We start from the raw sequence: 14,827 nt of genomic DNA on the forward strand, positions 1-14,827 counted from the left end.
TAGAAACCTATTTCAAATATAGTGCAAAGTTCCAAAATATGAAAATGTGTGTGTGTGTGTGTGTGTGTGTGTGCGCGCACGCGCGCGCACGTGTGTAGCAAACTTGAGCAAGAAAAAAATACATAAAATAACTTTTCAATGACAAATGAAGATAGTAAAAACTATAAAGTTAGGGCTGCAAATATAGCTCAGCAGTTATAAGAATCTGCTTCTCTTCTAGAAGGTCTTAATTCAATCCCAGCATTCACTTCAGCAGCTCACAGCTGCCTTTTCCAATTCCAGGAGATCCAATGCCCTCTTGTAGCCTCCTGAGACACCTCCACTCACACGCCCCCCCCCTCTCTCTCTCTCTCTCTCACACACACACACACACACACACACACACACACACACACACAGCACTGTTAAAAGTGAATCAAATCTTTAAAAACAAAAATCTATAGCATGAGTAACACTTAGTAGGTGGTCTTTGAATGTATGCGTAGCCAAACAAATGAGTCACTTGTCCCCTTTTTGTAGAAAGACACTTTACTTCTTGCAATGGCCTTCGTACTGTGTGCTTTAGTCTGTTAGCTTTGAAATGTGGACAGTGCTTCAGTGTGGCTTCATACATTAAGGACTGGCGATTATCCACTATTGGACATTTACGCTGTGTCACACAGTATTTAAGTGAATTGCCGTCATAATTGCATTTAAATGATGCAATTGTTGTCATCCATGTTTTACAGATGACAAAAATGAGGTCCAGGGGAAAAAAAATTAAGGCCACTTGTTTGGATTCAGCCAGCTTTTTGTCAGATGCAGAGTTCGGATTTTGATCCAGATCTATCTCATTTGCAAAGCTGGATCTTTCTCACTGTACTGTGCTTCCTTTCAAAGAATCGGCAAGTGTGCTGTACTGAATCTTGGGATGACTTTTATCTATGGGCAATGTTTACTAGAGAAACATCATAGGTATATACATAGCCCTTAGGTGGTATTTATTTTTAATAGTTATACTTCAGGTAGTAGTAAATATTGCCTTTTGTTTTAAAAATCAAAACAGACAGATCAGAGAGTCCCTGTACATCCTTGATGGCCCCCACTTTCCCTGTTATGAATCCCTCATGTTACATCAGTACAATGGCTACAATGTGCAATCCAGTATTGGTAGTTTATCCTTTTTGCAGGTCTACTGACACAGCAGCTGTTCATATCTAGTTAGATGTACTAGGAGGAATTTCATTTCTTCAGTGCTAATCTTAACAGTAAGGTGCTTTTTAATTCAAACCCAATCTGTTTGTTTCTGGTATATAACTAGAGTAGTGAATGTTTTTCATATTAACCTCATATACTGCAACTTTGCTCTCAACTATTAGGAAAATATTTTTAAACATTACAACACATCTTTTATCACAGAACATCTGAGAGTGGTTAGAAAACTGTAACCTCTTTACAAAAGAATTTTCTCCACCTAATTTTATGTAGTATACCCTACATGATTCATGTTAAAATTATTTTCTTTATTTACCTTTAGGTACATTATTAACCAGATGAAATATTTCTATACATATATTTCATAAATTGTTTTTAATTTAAAATTTGCCACGCTTTTCCAAACAACTATATGTAGTTGAAAACAAAGAAATTGCTCTTTATTATTATAGATGATGAATATGAATGAGCAAACATGCTTTGGGGAGAGCTGCTAATAAGACCTTTTATCATTACTTACAAAATACAGTCCTCAGGGCATGCCTCAGATCCTTTTGCCACGGATATACAATATAAGCGTCTTCTGGCACAGTTGCCCACTGCAGAAGTGATTTTCAAGATACTCATTGGAAAGAAAATTGAGAGCTGCAGGCCATAGAACAAAAATGACCAAGCTGCAGGGCCTCGTGCAAGAAGGTCTCACTACCCTGGTTGCTGGAGTTGTTCATGCAAAACCCATGTGTATCAGAGGACTAACTTCCTCAAAATGTGAATCTCTTATTTGTTTGCCCATTTGTTTTATGTAATAGGATATCCTTGTTTGTAAGCCTGGTCTACCATGTTCCAGATCAGAACAATAGAATAAAAGCTCGCTGACAATATGAAGAGGAGACCTGTTGTCAATTACCTCAGAGAAACTATGTATTCTGTCACTGAAATCTCTTCTTGGAATAGAATGTGATCTTATTCTAATTCTTGTCAACCTACACAGAATGGAAAAAATAAAATCCTGATGGCTTACAGGGGATGCATATAACTTTTAAAACTTTTCAAATAGTGCCAAAAATACTTTTGTTGATTTATCTTTAATCTTATGATGTTAGAAACCTGCAAACCTAGAGCCCACCATTCTTTTTAAGTGTAGAGTCAATTTTTCAAAAATTCCTTTTTCGTAGTTTGGGGCATTTGTTCTGGTTTACTTGCCTCTCTCTCTCTGTGTGTGTGTGTGTGTGTGTGTGTGTGTGTGTGTGTGTGTGTGCCCACGCATGCACGCACACATGTGCACCTTGCTTGCTTGTTTTAGGCACTCTCCCTATGCATCCCAAGATAATCTCTTCCTTGTGTCCTCCTCCATCAGTCTCCCCACGTATCACCTCACATGGTTCCAAACGATTTAGTTAATATCTCTTAACATCTATGAATCTCAACTTAAATATCTGGCCCAAAATTCCATATGGCAGTTGCATTAGATGAGATTATTTGACACTAATATCCTCACAAGGCATTGTTAATATGGTCCAAAGTTAAGGGAAGCTGGCAAGAACAATTTGCATGTTTCTTCCTCTTTTTTCTTTTAGTGTCAATTTCCCAGCAATATATTTATTGAGTGGTTTCTTTGTTCTTGTGAGGAACACTGAGGACTGCCAAAGAGAGTGACATAGACCCTGACCTGAAGTCTCCTCAGAGTGACATGTCTGGGAGTTATTTTGAGTACATTTATAAGTAGAAATAGAATGAACCATATATGGTTTACCCATGGCTGTATCATTTCAGGTAAGAACTCACAATGTCGCAGGCTAGGGTGACAATAGTGAACATGTTGAAAACTCAACTAAAATTAGGATCTATAACTGAGTTCTGTATTTGGCACTGCATGGTACAATGCATGGCTATCCTTGCCGCACAAAGCTAAAGCAAGTGAATCAAGAAGCTACAGAGCAGAAAACAAATTCTAGGGACTATTTGAGAGCGAAGGCAACAGGAAATGAATGTATGAAAGCGAGATGAGGCAGGCTTTGTGTAACGATCCCTGGCAACAGTGATTCATAGATGCCCTGAGGTTGGACCCACAGGAATGTGTCTCAGAAGAAGACTTGACTGAAGTGTGAGGAACAGGGAAGAAATGCAGTTATAATTTCTCAACTCTGTGCAAAGATATCTGGTACAAATTTGGCTAAGGCTACAATAGGCACAATGGCTTCCAAAAGGTCTGGATTGACGTAGATTACTTTAGCACTCAAAGAGAGAACATGAAACACATTAAACTAAAACTCCTGTTTATTGAGTACCTACTTTCTGCCTAATTTATTTAATCTTTAACAAAAAGAAATAAATAAAGATGGCCCCCCCATCTCATTCCAAAGATGAGATAAGTGATGCTTAGAAAACTTGAATGCTCTGACTCCCCGCCTATCTTCACATCAAGGGGTTAAAACTATGAGTAGACGATCATTTTCCACTGTGGTTTAAAAGACCAGAGAAGCGCATCTGTTTTTGCAGTGATGAAGTACACCGCTGCGAATACAAGGACGACACAGCTAAAACAGGACATATAAGAAGAGCAGGATTCGTTTCACTGGGGTTTTCAACCTTCCAGCCAACCCTTGTGGTTTTCTTGGGCTCAGCTATTAGTTGTTAGTGGCTCCTGGGCTGCCCTTCCAGCCCTCAGAAGAAAATTGCCAACTTACCTTTTAAGTTTGGGAATGTAAAGAAGCGTGTATTATTTTAGATGGCTCTCCCAGTATTAGTATGCATGAACAATTTTCTTTCATTAAGATGATTATCGCAAAGGCTTAGCTCTTCCAACTTTCACCCTTTCAAGTCCTACAAGAATGACCTTTTCCTCCTCGCCGTGTGGCATCTTCTTCCACGTCCCTCCAGTTGTTCAGCACCTGTGCACAGCACCAGGGGAAGGAAAGCACAGAATCCTTGCCCTACACAGAACCGATGAGTGCCGACCATTCCAAGCCATAAACAATGAATCCAGGCGCAGAAGACCTTATGGGAGGGTGGGCGTTTACACCTGGAGAATCTATTCTTTGTAGGCTGTGGAAAGGTGCTCTAATTGCAGGCACTTGCCTGGGTTCAAAGCTCTGATTGCTCAACACAACCACCTTTGTACATTCACAAGGTGGTGAGAGGGCTCTGGCAATGGGCTCTCAGCAACTAGGAAGCCAGGGATATGACAAAATACTGAGTTCTTCTCGGTAAATGAAGCCATACCAACCAGCAAGTTCAAAGGATTATTTGTTCCTTTGGTTTTATTTTCTTAAGAAGATAGTTAAAATTGTCTGCGTCATTGCTTGTTTTAACATGTAGAGTTCTAGAAAATATATTCTTCTCTGATGTGTGTGTGTGTGTGTGTGTGTGTGTGTGTGTGTGTATACATATGTATACCAAAATGATATATATAATATAGACTGGTGAATAAAGCTATACTTGTGTGTGCTAGGCAAGTCCTTTAGCACTGAACTACATGCTCAGCCTTGTCATCATCCTTGGTTGGCCACAGGTATTAAGAATTCTCAGGAACTGATGATGGATATTTGAGCACTACTACTTGCTTTCCTTCACTCTTTTCTGTTGTCCCCTGAAAGAAGACCATAAAAATTGACAGAGTACTAGAATTTAATCTGCACATTAGAAAAAAGTGTGGTACACAAGAAATAATAAAAGCATACTTGTGTCTTAGGTATGAAGAGTACAGACTTGACCGGAGAATGAGTTTTGACACACTCCCTTTGCTTCCATTTGAGTTTAAACAGACTCGTTGTCAAAACGAAAGTGTTGAACTCAGACAATAGAGATGCTACAGTATGAAGACAATGAAGCTCTGGGCTAGAGCCAGACCATGTAAGTTCCCATGTACACTTTGTCACTGGTTCCTCTGTGACCTTGGAAAGGGAACTTGACCTTTCTCCTCTTACTATTTCCTAATCCATAAAATGATACAATTGGCCTAGGATATCTCAAAATTATATGACATTCTAAAATCATAGGGCTATGTATTATATTTCATGGGAAGATGATGCATTCATAGTATCTCAGGGATCAAATAATTTAATTCATTGCTTTAGAAAACAATGTGTAGCTCCTCATAAATACATTATTTTCATCCCAGTCTAATTTGTGAACCTTTTCTACAACTTGAGTCATTTCAAGCACACAACATGATCTCTGGGCTTCAGCATAGAGTTCACAAAGCCTGGCTACATGGATATGGAAGACATGAGCATTCTGAATTTCATGTAAAGTCACAGGTAAAACAAACGAGAGGAGAAGAAATAGTACATTAAAATTGGTAAAGGTACAAGGGTTTTTGCAGAAATATCATGCATTCACGTCAGTCTGTCTCTTTTGAAATCTTTCAAACACTCTAGAAAAGCATTTCAAGTTACTGATTGACTTCAACACATTGATCTTTGCTTCAGTCGAAAGTCCATAGAATTTGGCTAGATGTCTTTCATCAAATAAAAAAACCTCTGTCTTTTAAAAATGCTTTTAATACCAGGTGGTGGTGGCACACATCTTTCTTCCCAGCACTTGAGAGGCAGTCTCTGGGAGTTTGAGGCCAGCTTCGTCTACAGAGTGATGCCAGGATAACCAAGGCTACACAGTGAAACCTTGTCTCAAAAAGTTGTTTTTAAAGACCAGATTCTATATTATCCTAAGATATCAGTCCTAATCTCATACACACACACACACACACACACACACACACACACACACATAATTTCCCCAGAAACTGTAAATTTCTAAAGGAATGATTTTTCTGACTGTGTAGCTATGTGTTCATTATCAGGATGAAATATTAATATTCATGGGTTACCCCTTTTCTCCTAATATTTTTCACTCTTAATGAGAAGAGCTCTGTGAAGCTGGTGCCATAATGTCATAACTGATGTGATATCCACCATTGTTAGACTTGGCTATGAATGGAAGAAAAGCAAGAGAGTGGCCTCTTCACAATAGCCACTTTGGCTACATATAGAAAAGAACATAGTAAGAGAATCAAAATTGATACAACAAGTGACATTGTTGTAACATATGAAGCATTAGAGTGTTAAGGAGAAAAAATATACAAAGAGGTATAAAGAATGCACGTACCATTATTGTGCAACTCCACTGGAAGAAGCAGGAGGCTTCAGTATAGATTGAGAAAAAAATAAGTCAAGGCAGCTCAGAATTTTGGTGCAACATAAACCAGCTATGCACTTACATTGGGATCCATGGTGCAATACAGGTGGAGCACCGGAGCATGTGCATCCTTGGTGATGCCGGCTTTGCCGCTTGTGTTTTCACTGAAGCCCATAGCTTTTATTAAGGCCTGTTTGCTAATGGGTCCCAGAACACCATGCCAAATCGATGGACACAGCAGAGGTCGTATTTTGCACAGCCTGCCGGACACATTCATTGCACACCTGTTGAACAGACATGACCACAATTAAATCCACCTTCTCCTCACAGCTACACTACTTCCCTCATCTGCCATCTTTCCACACCTTGTCTCTCAAGGCAAAAAGTTTTTAAACAGTGTGATTTCTTTTCTTTATCTGGAAACTCTCTACCGAATAATTAGCAAGGCCTGGGCGTGATCTCACATGCTTAAGAATTCTTCTTGAGACTGTCCTTCCAAGCCACAAGCTTCTCATATTTCATGTCTCCAACAACTGTCACCTGAATGGCTGCACAGGTCCTCTAATTCTACTGCATTTTTTTTCATTAAGCATTGTCTACACAGCTCCCTAAACTATCTTCCTTAAAAAAAAACAGATTCATATTCCTCATTTGCCTAAATTTTCAGTTATTTATATATTACACAAGAGAAAAAAAACAAATTCACAAATATAGCATGAAAGGACTTTTTAATGTGGCCAGAACATGGTAGTTCTTCATCATCCCTTCAGTTGCAGTTGCATTAAGCTTCTGATCAGACTTTCTAGGTGCCCTTCAACAACATCGTCTATGACCATTGCCCATGCTATTGCTTTGTCTTAAAAGTTCCTTTTTGGGCTGGAAACATGGCTCAGTGAGCAAAATCACTGCACTGACTGTTCTTGCAGAGGACCCAGGTTCAATCCCAGCACCCACATGGAAGTTTGCAATTGTCTGGAACTACAGTTCTCACACAGGCCTACATCCAAGCAACACACCAATGCACATAAAATGAAAGCAAATAAATCATTAAAAAAGAAAAAAAATTCCTTTTCTTTATTGGTATCAGAACCCAGCAAGGCCATGGAGAACACTCTAGCACAGCAGCTATGCACACTTGCACAAGGCTGGCATAAGACTGCACCCTTCAACTTCTTTCATGGATGGGGTGTCCCATGAGGCTCCATGCTCTCCTAAAGAGCTATTCCAAGTTAATGGTTGCCATCTGAGGGTGAAGTATCCTTACCTTCAGCATTACAGTCATTGATCAGATGCCTGTGCTCCATTAGATGACCCCTGCTCCAATGTGGCATTAGAAATTTGAACCAAAGGCACTGGCTCAAAAAGAAGTTTTAAGAAACATGAAAGTAGAAGAGCGAGAAGTTGGAAAGAAGAAGTGGTACAGAGGAAAGAGGGGAGCAAAGAGGGTGACCATTAGGAGATGAATAGATCTGTAATACATTTGTATGTATATACATATATAATATATATATGGAATTTCTCTTTGTCTAAATTTAAATATTTCTTCATAATTCTAGACATATAAAACCAATTTTTTATCTTTCTATAGGAGAAGTACTTTTCACCAATATCCATAGCATATAGTGCTCCTACCTTTCTTTCTACATCATCCTAATTTTATTGCAACTTTACCTGTTTATGCATCAGAGGCCTTTCAATAGACAACAAAACTCTCAAGGGTAAGGAACTGATTCCATTGACCTTTCAATTTCCCGTGTCTCTAATTAGCCTGGTAAATGGCATGTGTTCAATAAATGAATGACTGATTATCACTTCTGGATACTGTACAAATAAGTAATTACCCTTTAGAAATAATAGCAATACAGGCCAGGGCTATTCACAATAGTTTATGGAGAAAAGGTAAGAATTCAGAATCTTCTGGAAAGATTGTTTTGAGAGGAAAAATGTAACTATGCTCTTGTAAGAAACATAGCTTTGACAGGAGAGAGAGGAAAGAACTCAAATAACATATTTATGATAGTGTAAAATCAAAAGTCTACTATGGAAGTGAATTTAGGGACACTCGTTCACCCTGAATGTAGTTATCTCCCTCATAGAGGTGGCAAATGAAACTTAGAAGAGGATGAGGGTATCAAGGGATCTGGTGTCAAGAGAGAAAACTACATACATAATCCATGTGGACTCTCAAATTCTTCCTAAGGATTGCACAGCTAAAACACCCTCTTGTTTGTTCACTGTCATAAATGTTAACCTCCTAATTCTTACAACTTTTGTCATTGATAGTCTGATTAATCCAAAACCAAGAAGAAAGCCATTTAATACTAGAAATGCTTTTAATTGGTTGAATTCCCAGTTTTATTTGTGCCCAAATAAAAGATGACGTTGAAGAAGATACCAGTGTTCTGCCTTTCTTATTTTATGCCCGGTTTTTCTTTTCTAGTTTGTTTGGAGAAGTGAGATGATTCCCAGTACCTGTCAGTTCTTGGGGGAAAATGTTTTCCTGATGAATTAAATGGACATCTTGGCAGGTTTTGCAAAATCGCAGCAATATGCCTCCAAAATTCAACTTATCCCTCATAATATTTGTTCCTTATACCAGACAGTAGTAGATAGTTGAAAAATGGTTTGAGAGAGGAGAAAATGTTAACAGCTCAAATAAGAACACACTTCTATTCTAGTAAGACCCTTTATACATTGTGTTCACAATTATTTAATAGAGACCTGAGGCAGCCAGTTCCTATCAGTTACATACTGCAAATTGTCACGGGTCTTATGCATAATAAAACCAAAGAAAAAGTTTCACATGGGAGTAAAGGAACAAATTTTTCCTCTTTTTACATCTCTATTATTCCACATCAGCTGGAATCTTGGTGGTTGGGTGACTCAAAGAATAACACTTCTGGGTTTTATTGTTAAAAATGGGACTGGATATGAGAAATCTTGAGCGTGTAGATGCTGTGTTATTCCTTTCTATTGTCAAAGTGGTAGTCCAAGCTCTGCGATTGATTCTTGTTCCGGTGAACACATAAGTAAGGAAATAATCAAAGCCGTTTGTTCCAACAAGCCATTTAGAAATATTGGAAACTCTGAGCCCTCACTAGCTCATATGTAGACTGAATTGTTGGGGATGAAGCTGTCAGGGGATTATTGGTAGGATTTTCATTTTGTCAGAAGTGCCCCAGGAAAGGACAGACAGGAGAGGAGAGTGGCTGGCCCCTCAGCTCTTCCTTCTGTGAGGTCCTCTTCTAGCACCCAAGTATCTGGAGACCCACTGAGTTAAAGCTCCCTCAAGTACCCGCAAGCCCAGCGTGTGAGAAATTCCCCTGCGAGACACGATGTTGTGGATGTCATGTCCCCTGCACCACAGATGGCGAAACACAAGAACAATAAAGCCATTGAACTATGGGAGTGAGCACAATACAGAATTGGTGACTGCCATCCCCAACTGACTATGGAGTCCCTGAAAACACACAGGCAGCTCAAGCCACCAGGACAGAACCAGCAGCAGAGAGGCAAAACTGTTCAAAGAGACACAGAAATTTGACTTATACTGCTCCACACTGGACTATAGGACATTCATGCAGATTGGCTTAACCTGTCATCTCAGAAATAATAGGAAGTAACTGTCCCAAGTGTTCTGGTGCAGAGGGACACTGTCTTCCGTTCCTGTTCCACTCAAGTGATAGATTTGGGAAGGCCTTCTTTGGTTCCAGGGATGGTTCAATGGCAAGATCTGGGACCTTTAATGTAAGAGACTGCCCATTACACCTCTTGGCCCCATCATTTGTAAACTATTGTGTAAGGTAAGGTTGGAAAGCTTTGGATTAAATAAATGCAAGTGCATAATAACAGCTATATTTGGATGTGAATATTACACAAGTCTATATTAGATGAGAAGGCGAGAATGGTGGTGGTCACCTGATTTCAGAATGTGGACCATGAAAGAGAAAAGTCATGAGTTCTAAGCCAGCCTGGGCTTCATAGTGAGAACTGGTCTCAAAGACAATTAGATTGAGATTTTCCATAGATTGGGATATAATCTCTACGTATAAATATTATTGCTTAAATATTATTTGCGATGTACTTAGTTTTCTCATCTTCAAACAAAGCCATGCTTTATTATACTGGAAGGGTTTCATTATACGCTCTTTAAACCATAACTGAAGGAGTCTGGAATATGTTAAACATTGTGGTTCACTTATAACTTAGCCTCCTTTCCCCTATCCATCTAGTGCACCCTATCCAGATAAATGAGCCTCTCTTGAAATGTGTATAACACTACAAAAAGGATGGGGATGTACACAGAAAGACAAAGGATGAAGTCTTTATTTGCCTTATACAACTTAAAGTTGTTTTGTTGCTTGTTAAATCAACCAGAGTAATCTATTTTTTTCATTCTTACAGAGATATGATATTTCTAAAAACCAAAAATGTACTTATTTTTATTCAATGGTATTAAGGCACTCCGGCCTTTTTTTTTTTTTTAAGTATATGCCAGGCACTGTGTTAGACTCTAGGACAATTTCAGAAATAGAGTCTGCATGGTTGTTTTAGTTGATGGCTTCTATGGGAAGGAGAGTTAGTTTTCTCTAAGGGTGTGGCCCGCGGTAGAAAGACAACACTCCAGTGAATAGTGCCATGCTCACGAGCCCATGATTTTAGTAAGTTACCAAAACAGAACAATGGGTTTTAAAAAAAGATGATGTGGGGATGTGTGCAGAATTAGGTGAGTGGTGGTAGGACAAATATATAAAGTACATTGTATGCAATTACCAAGGAATTGTTTAAAAAATATTTTTAAAACACAGTAGGCTCTGACAATCAAGTCAATGAAAAGACTTCAGAAACATATTTATGCACTGTGTAAAAACCGAGAATTGAAATATTTGTTCTGCTCCTGCCTAGGAAACTTGCCAAAACATCTGAAAAATCAAAATCATGGATTATTATTCATAAAATGATGAAAATAATGTATGTTAGTCAGCTTTCTGTTACTGTAACAAAATACTCCAAATAATGATTTTTAAGAGTAAGGTTATAGTTATAAAAGCTTTGCTCCATGCTTAGTTGCTTTGTTTTGGGGGTCTATGTTGGGTATATTAAGGCAGAGGCATAGGGTAGAGTGAGCTCTTGACCTTTTGGCAGCTGGGAGGCAAAGGAGTTAGAAAGTAGAGTCTGAGATCCCACCTTGACCATTGGGTGAGGCTCTGTGACCTCCCTTCTTCCCACCAAGGCTCGACGACCTCAGCTTTCCTCCACTTCCTAAGAGCCCCGCCCTTAGACCTAGCCTTTAACACATGAGCCTTTGGGAAACATTTCAAGGCCAAGCTATAGAAGACAGGCATGTCTTCTAATGCCAAAGAGAAGTCCAAATACCAATTTGCTGCGCTTCAAATCTTGGCTAATGTATAAAAGTTTCCTAAATAAAATGAGATCACTCCATATGCTAAACAAATCATTAAGTAGAAATTGCAAAACCTGAGGTGCTGGATGGGGAAAAAGAGGACGAAGGTCCAGTTATCCACAGACAGTGGGAGGCTTACTGCAAAGACACCTGCCAGCCATCTCTCCTCAGCCAATCTGATGCTTGATAAATATCCTTCAGGCTATGGTGTAAAGGCAACTGGAACCTAAACATACAGTGAATTGAACAAAGACATGTTCTACAGAAATGCCTTGAGATTTAGGAGGCTGGACATGATTCTTGTCTTCCTCCCTACCCCCTCTGGTATGTGCCTTCCCAAAAGCTCCCAAAAGAAAGGGTCAAATCCTCAGAGCAGACTCAAGTAGGAAGGTTCCCTGAAGCAACAAACTCCAACCCAAGCTGAAGTTTTCCAAAAGGGTGTTACTGTGCATTGATAGCGCCAGAAAATAAAAAGGCTTCCTGTCTGACCTCATGATAACTGGACTGTCGTGTAGTGCCAGGTCATTTAACCTGGGCCTAATGCCCTGTAAGAAAAAGAAGTGAGAACACATGGGTAAAGAAAAGGGATCCAGGTACATATCGAAGTACACTTAGCTAATGCGACCCAAGAGAAGGAAGGTAGGAAGGAATAGAGGGAGAGAGAGAGGGAGGGAATGAGAAAAATGTGAGGAGGATTAAACTAAATTTTTTAACAAGTTTTAAAGTAAGAAATAATAAACATTCCAGAGGATTCATCAAAATAAATTAACGAAGAGACGAAAATAGCAAAGTATAGAACACAGGAATGCAGAAATAACAGCAAGAAAATTTCAGGAAAGGGGAGAGCAAGAGCAATAGCAATAATTGGAGACCTGACTATACTCCAAAATTGCTGAAGAGCTTCCACACTTGGACATATTTTTTAGTACAAGCAGGGAGAATAAGGGACCAAGGGTTCTTAAAAGCAAACAACAATAATAGAAAATGTCAAAGAACAAAAGTTACACCAAGAGCCAGATTTCACCATCAACCTAAAAGATGGTGGATCATTGTCTACAGTGGGCAGATCTCAAATCTACACATAACAGAAAGAGCATTCTAGGAGAAAACTTCCATGCCTGTTATGCTAGTTAAAGACAAATCTTACCTAAAAAATTGAATTAGTGTTCTAAATGATTTTTTTCAGTTTGGAGACAAAAAAGGGGGTAAAATAAAGACACTTTCAATGACAAAGTACTAATAAAATCCATACTAAAGAATTTTAAGATTATATATACATATATACATATTTTTTACATTAAATGTACTCAAGTCATAGTTCCTATGATTCTAATTCCAATAGTTTGTCACTAATAAATAACAGAACAATCATGAAAAGATGTAGTTTCAGTGAGTTTCTGATTATCGACTGGATATTCTATAAAAATCTTGGGAGCATGGGAAATGTGTATCGCTAGAGGGTTATTGGAATCACAGATAATGTATCCATTATTTAGGTTAGGAAGACTATCAAGGTCTTTTGTACTCACAGAAATATGTCTTCAAAGCTATAATAAGTAGGGAAAGGCAAAAAAAAATGTTAGGAAACAGCAGGTTTCATTTGCTCCAATGCGAGTTCAAAATTATACATTTTATTTGGGTAAGTTGGCATAAACAAAAAAATTGAGATGAGTACACATGACACCTTGTTCTGGGATGCAGGACAATGGGAGGGTTCCATAGACTTTACTTGTATTCTTTTTAACACGTTTTGTTTTAGTTGATTTATGGATGTGCGTTTCGGTGTCTGTGTGGGTGTGAATGAGTGCAGTGAGGATTGCGGCCACAGGAGGGAAGTCAATCCCCTGGAGCAGACATCAGGAGAGGCTGTAAGCCGTGTCTTAGTGCTGAGCCATCCCTCCAGCCTCAGTTTCCTTAGCGTCCTTTCCAAAAACAAGGGCCCACCTGCGGACCGACCTTTTGGATCATCCCGTAGTCACTGAGGCTCTCTGGTCATGTGACACTTTTGCGGCCTCCATCATGTTTAGACTTGTCATTTCATTTAGTTCCTCAGCGGTGTTGAATGAAGCCTACCTAGAAACTGTTGCCGGTGTAGGTCAATAAGCTGTCCATAAAAGCTGTCCACACTGGGACTCTGGTGTACATGGTCTATCCCCCAAGGAGCCAGGCTCATTGGTGTACCTGTGTCACGTGGCAAGAGACATTGTACGGCTGTTGCCAAGCACGAAGATGAAAAGAAAACACAACTCAGACCAGGTGAGCATCAACAATGGTAACGGTGTCTCACATTCCCCCAGCAGTCGGACTCCTATCTCATTCTCTTTGAAAGAAGTGACCTTTGTTTTTTGTAGACCATCCCAGGTCCCGGGACTCGTTAAGGTCAAATCAAAGCCAAACTCTACTGACTAAGTGTCCTTTCTCAGGCCTTCTTAACCTCTGCCTAGTATCCTCACTTGCTTCTGAAGGTCTGAGGCACTTCACTTTCCCTATTTTCATTCTCATGAACCCAGAACCCAACTGGAGAGAGAGAGAGCTAAGCAAATACGAGAGTGGAGGGCACTTCCACAGGATCAGAGTTCGTTCTCAGCATCTGTCTTCTGTTGGCTCACAGAGGCCTTCAGGTGGATACAAAGCCTCTGGCCTCCTTGGGTACTTGCACTCATAGGAACATACTCATACAGATACATACAATTTCAAATAATAACAATAAATCTTAAAGATGTTTTAAAAAGATAAACCCCCCCCCAAAAAAATAGAAGTTTGCCAATTCAAAATCTACTGCCACAAAAAGGTATTCCATTTTTTTCCAATTATGGCGCCCAACAGGAACTTTAATCTCACCTTTATTTTTCAGGCCTGAAATTTTTACCTCTCAGCTTTGCAGCAAGAAAAGCCTGGTAACAATTTTGGGAGTTTGTGTAATATAGAGCCTGCCTCATAAGCCTAAGGCTTCATTCCAATCCAAATATATCACTTTCGATTTACAGCTGGAATCACGGGAGGAATTTGAGCAGCTTGTTGGATTGTTTAGGTAGAATATATGGAAAAGTTGAAGTTATACATTCCAACACATCACTGTAAATGATGTACTAT

General features: G+C 39.2%; 1 protein-coding gene and 1 long non-coding RNA gene across 2 annotated transcripts in view; one reads left to right on the forward strand and one right to left on the reverse strand.

The window, feature by feature from the left end:
- LOC311589404 overlaps positions 1-4,243 on the reverse strand; it is a 37,471-nt gene extending 33,228 nt beyond the window's left edge. Inside the window, exon 1 of the long non-coding RNA XR_014776531.1 lies at positions 3,882-4,243. This is a non-coding gene — a long non-coding RNA (uncharacterized lncRNA). The remainder of the gene's footprint in view (positions 1-3,881) is intronic.
- Positions 1-14,827, forward strand: part of KLF12 (KLF transcription factor 12) — a 581,105-nt gene that overhangs the window by 51,256 nt on the left and 515,022 nt on the right. The window lies entirely within an intron of this gene.

This window comes from Acomys minous, assembly GCF_964271855.1.
Source record: "Acomys minous genome assembly, chromosome: 18".
NCBI lineage: Eukaryota > Metazoa > Chordata > Mammalia > Rodentia > Muridae > Acomys > Acomys minous.